We start from the raw sequence: 5,613 nt of genomic DNA on the forward strand, positions 1-5,613 counted from the left end.
ATACAACTGTTGGGAAAAAAGTGGCGCCGGCTCCCGCCCTCGCCCGCCGCCGCCGCCCGCCCGCCGGAGGAGGCACCCGCCGGCTACTTCGGCCGCGGTTCTGATCGTTTGCTCTTCGCAGGCGTGCGGTTTAAAATCTTTTGAGTAGAGAAGTACCTGCTTCGGGATACGTAGAGCAGCTAGTTACTGCTTCAAAATCCAGCGTTGACCCAACTCTGTAGCAGAGGCGCTCGACGACTTTAATATCTGTGTTCAGGGTCCTGATGTGTATCGTCATGGAGGCTGGGATTGAACTGTGGATGTCCAAACATAGTTTGATGAATAATTAATCACATAAGAGAGGCTTTTCAGACAGCCTGTCGGTGCGAGGTCAGGAAATGGTGATGGAGCTGTGTACTTGGGTCGTGTTGCCTTTTGGAGATCTTAAAGCCTGGGTGATCGAGGTTAAAGTTGGACTCTGGTGTGAGGGTTGCCTGGTGCTGCTGAAGATGTCCCTCGACCCCTGACATCCCATTCTCCTTTTAAGTCTGTCATCATCTCTCCTTGTAATTTAATCTCCCACATGGATTCCCCCTCATGCTTTTTCACATTTGGCTTAATGGGGAAAAGGATCTGCCTAAAAATCCACCTTTTGTTTGGTCGAGAGCTTCTATTTGAATTAAATACACATTCTAGGAATTTGGGGTTCATTTGAAATCAGAACAGTGGGGTTTTTTCTGTCTGTACCCTGTGTGGTGGCACAACTGGCCACATGAGATGGTGCCATAGTCCCCTGCTGCAGAGGCAGGGATGTCTCGTTGGTATTTCATTGATGACACAAAAGCCCTCAACTTATGACCTAGATATAGTCTTTTCCAAAATATCTCTGGTCTCAGTTATTTGTGGTTGCCATCAAGATACATGAGCTGAGAAGCGCTCTAGAGTACAGGGTCAGAGCTCAAAATGGTGTTTATAAACTGGAGATGTTACTTGAAGTCCACTGGGGATGGTCTTGGGAAGAGAAAGTCAGATGTGGATCTGGGAACACCTGGAGGAGTGACATTGCAGAGAAGGATCTGGGGATTAAGATGGGTCGCAAACTGAGTGTGCGTCAGCAGTAGGAGGCTTTTGTGGTAGAAAAATCCAAAACCAGAACCCGAGCCTTCACTTGGGGATGCGTTAACAGGAGCATTGCAATCGTGCAATTTAATTAGTCTCTTCAGCTCAGTAATGATGAAACCAGACTGATGGGCTTAGTTTTGAGCATTGCGCTTTAAAAAGCTGTAGGAGAATTGGGGAGGTGCTGTAGGAGATTGTTTGATCAGCTTAGAAAATATGATTTACGAGGGGGTGCAAAAGCAAAGGGGCCGCTTGGGCTGTAGAAGACTGATGGAGGAAGGGGAGATGAGCTTTGAAAAGCATAAAGGTAGCCTTGCAAAGAAAGCTGTGCTTTAGTCTTTGTCTGTGCAGACTTGGAAGATAACCAGTTATCACTTACCTGTGGCAAGGAAAGTCTGGGTTTGAATAGTAGAAAAGATTTTAACTAGAAAGAGAAATGAAGCGAGGGAACGAGAGTATTTAAGAAGGTGAGGAGTCACAGTTTCTTGATGGCCTTTAAGGAAGGCTTAGACTGGTGTCTCTTAGGAGTTACACAGAGCTGATTCCCTCTTGGAAGGACACGAGATCCCATCCAACCCTTAGCTTCCCCGTGGCAATCATAAAATTTAAAAATAACTATAGCTTTTGCAAGAAGTACTGACTTCATTCTTAATTCCTCCTTTACGGCTAATGAAACAGATACATTTGCCCCACAAAACTATGATTAAGTTAAGGAAGTCACATACCTTGTTTTCTCGTTTAATCTTCTGAAAGCCGTGAAAAAGTGCACTTCCTTCTTGCCCCCTTATTTGCTACTGCATATTTCAGAGCTAAGGATCTCTTTGTAGATTGCTCCTGCAGAATGAGTTGGGTTGGATTTAAAAGGGGTAAGAACGAGGCCTATAATGGAATACTGGATAGAGGTCAGAGATGTAATTAAACAGCGTTGGGAGTTATCTTCCATAAACGGAGTGCTGTAATACTGACTTGGGAATCCTCAGATGGTTCTTGAAAGTGGTTTTCTCTGATTCTTAAGAGCTGTATTGGGGTACAGGAAGCTCTACATCAATTAAAATGGCCTTTGAAGTATTATTTTCCATCAGTGTCCAAGGTCCTGGAGAATGTCAACTCAGTAAAAGTGTACTTACACTGAAAAATTACAAAAACTCACCACCACGACAATGAGTAGATTGTCTCCTCGTGTATTCAGGATCACATCTGCTTACTTCAGTGGCAGAAGCAATTTAGCATTGCAGAGCCACTTGGCTATGAAAGTAATAATTGAGAAGGAACCTAGTCTGAATTCCCCAAAGCCATTTTTGTTGGCATGCTCTGAAGTGAGCAGTACTTTAAGCGCTCTCTTTTCCTCCGATGTTCCTCTGTCCATAAAATGCAATAATAGCTGGCAGGCAAAATCACAGAGACTGTTTATTGTATCCAAACAGCTCCGAGAACCTCAAGTGCTGTAGGTATCTGTATAACTTGTGTCTAAGCATGGGAATTTATTTTGGGTCATATTGAGTCTGTTTTGGGCTTGGTGGAAAACAGATGTCCCTGTGAGATGGGAGGTGGTTCTCTAGTGTGCCCGGTGCCTGGGGAGCTCTGAACCTGACTAAAACCCCCGTAAGCAGGCACGTGCAGGTTTCAGCGGTGGCCTGGGAGGGCTGGCAGGGCGCGTTGGGCGTCGCTGGAGACGCCTGGCTCTGTGGGGATTGGGAGAGCAGGCGGCAGCTTGTGTCCTGCTGCAGGAGATGTCTACAACCCCCTTCCCTGGTGTGCTGCCAGACCTCTGCGCATCTGCCAACTCCTGTCTCCACGTGGAAGGGCGATGAAGGCTCAAGCCTTTGGGGGCCTCTTCCCTGAAGGGAAGAAGGTGTTGGCCTGAGAAGTGTTTTGACTTCAGCCCCTATGTTTGTCCTGTTACACATTTCTCTCACTTGCGCTGGGCCCTTTCGGTCTATCCCTGTGTGCATTCCCCTTGCCAGAGAGACAGCCCCCTGTGCACCTACCTCCCTTCCCCTCTGAAGCCTTGTGAAGTTTTGTTTATTAGATGCAGGTTGAGAGCCTTAAATTACTCAGATCTACTTTTTCCACAGTCAGAGAAAACCTGCGGCAGAGGCAGGTCTGCAGCAAGGTGCCTGCCTTCCTTTCCTCACCTCTGGATTTCTGCTGTGGCTCTGATTAGCACTGATGCTGTCTGTGAGGCTGCTGGCTGTGTGGTGGTACCTGCTTCTGTCAGAAGGGATCACGTCCCTGGGGTTACATCTGTCCTGGCAGCAGGACTTTCACTGTGTTTTGCTAATTTTACTTCCTAAGTATTAGCTCAGCAGAGAAAGCATCACACTTGATACAGCTACGCGATTGCCTTCATCCCTGGACAACGCAAAAACAGGGTGTTCTGTTGCAACTGTGTTCATTTTTTTAATCTAGGTATTTTACGTTATGTTAAACACCTTGCAAAACTCTCTAGTATGTTATGTTGCAGTTATCAAAAATACGTTATGAATAATGGTTCCACGATACTCATTTCACAGCAGTTGTATCAATAGATAGTAATTGTGCTACCTTGTATTAGCCTTTCTGTGATAATTTTTTTTTTCACTGATTCAGCATCAAAAAAGCAGGCTTTTAGTTACTTAAAGCCTCTTGAGTATCTTATATTGAAAATAAATGTGGCAAATAAATTTCAGTTCCACCACTTTTGTGAGATTCAGCTGTTTGGACTGTTTACAAGAAATCAAGCCGGGCATGGTTGAAAGCTGTGAGGTCTCCTTTGGGTAGTCAGAAAGGGAAAACAGTTGCTAGGCTCAGACATGTACAGGGATTGTGGTGGCAGTATAGGTTTGAAAAACCACAAATGGCCCCCCAGCCCTTGTGTTTGCTGAGTGGTGTATAACACTTGCAGGTGTGCCTTGAAATAGCTTCCTCCTCCCTGGTGTGCATCACGTAATTATGGGACTGTTACACCCCGAGTTTAGATCCAGACCTGGCAGTTTCTGCATGAGGTCAGGCAGGCTTGGCAAGAAACCCAAGAAACTGTCATTCCTCAGCCAAGAGGAGAAGATTGGTTTCTATGATGGGTGGCACGGCACAAAGCGCATGTGTTTTCTGGATGGTTTTGGGGAGGAGGACTTCTCTGATTTTGGCAGTGGCAGCACGTATTCTGGGGATGCAGAATCAGAGTATATTTACATTTCTTGTTCATCTGCCCGCTGAACAGCAAGACCAGCGTTTCTCTTCGCTCTCAGAGCAAGCCCCATCGCTTCCTCAGTGTGTCTGTGTGAGGGGTGCCCGCAGCCCCCCGAGGTGGACCAGCGCCTGTAGCTGGGGGCTGCGGTCGGGCTCCGCTGTGTGCTGGGGCCGTGAGAGGCAATTATCCATCTCCTGCAGCTGCTGCCAGGGAGTGAAGCAAATCAGTGCAGTCACTGCACCTGTGTGTGTGATCTGAGCAGATACTTGTTATGTTCTTCTCTACTTGAAATACCAGTGGGTTTATTTTATTACATTTTAAAATAAAAACATTCATTTCTCCGTCCCACAAAACTGGTGAAAGCTTTCTGTCGAGGCCAGCCTTGGTTGTACCTCCTGCAGAGAGCAAGATGTGGTGGTGTGTGCCACACCACATCTACCTGTCCCCGGCAGAGCGCGTGCCCTGGCCCCACGCCCCAGGTGCTGGTACCTTCCCCTGCTACGGAGTGGTGTGTGCAGCAGGTCAGTACCTCTGTGCACACAAGTAGCTTTTCTGTGGTGTCTCTCCCACCTCTCAAAGCAACAGTAGCGATCAGCAGGGTCTCTGACAATCTTTGAAGCCCGTGTAATTACTCAGAGCCCAGTCTGCCTGTGGGAGCCCTAAGCGGGGAATCGGCCAGGCAGCCTTCCTTTCTTGTAACAGACCACTGGTAAGTGAGCTAAAATGGTTATTGAAGGTATTCAAGTGCACCATGACAGAGCTTGAGGGTCTAAAAGAGGGGTTGTGTCTGCCTGCCAGCCGGCTTCTGTTGATCCTTCTATGTTTGAGAAGCAGCCACAGCCCTGGAGGGGATCCTAAAATAAGCCCGGGGGCGCTCTGCAGCATTGCATACATTGTAGATCTCAAAAAGCCTTGCATTTGTTCAGGTGGGTTTTCTCTGCGTTGATTTTTGGTGGCTACAGAACTCCCTGCTACATCCAGGAGAGAGCAAAAGGGCAGGGGTAAAGTACCAGTGCTTTACGTGTATCTCTGTCCATGAAAGGTGATGTGGACTGGAGCTTACTGGAAGTAACCACCCTGGCACTGGTGATGGCAACTTGAATTTCCAGCAGCACCGTTCCACAGGGCAGAACTACATCCTGATGATTGAGTTGTTGGATATACATGCAGAGGGATTTGTAACGTGCTTATGTTTTTAATTCTAAGACAATATTTGGAGTAGCTCATGCATTTTTCTTTGTGGAAAACTGTCTAAACAGAGATAGACCAGTGGGGCTAGAAACTCTGGGGCTGGGTGCTGTCTGAAAACACGTCTTGGTGAGAGGATGATTACAAATCCTAGGAGA

Source organism: Athene cunicularia (genome assembly GCF_003259725.1).
Source record: "Athene cunicularia isolate RWA chromosome 9 unlocalized genomic scaffold, athCun1 chr9_part2, whole genome shotgun sequence".
Taxonomy (NCBI): domain Eukaryota; kingdom Metazoa; phylum Chordata; class Aves; order Strigiformes; family Strigidae; genus Athene; species Athene cunicularia.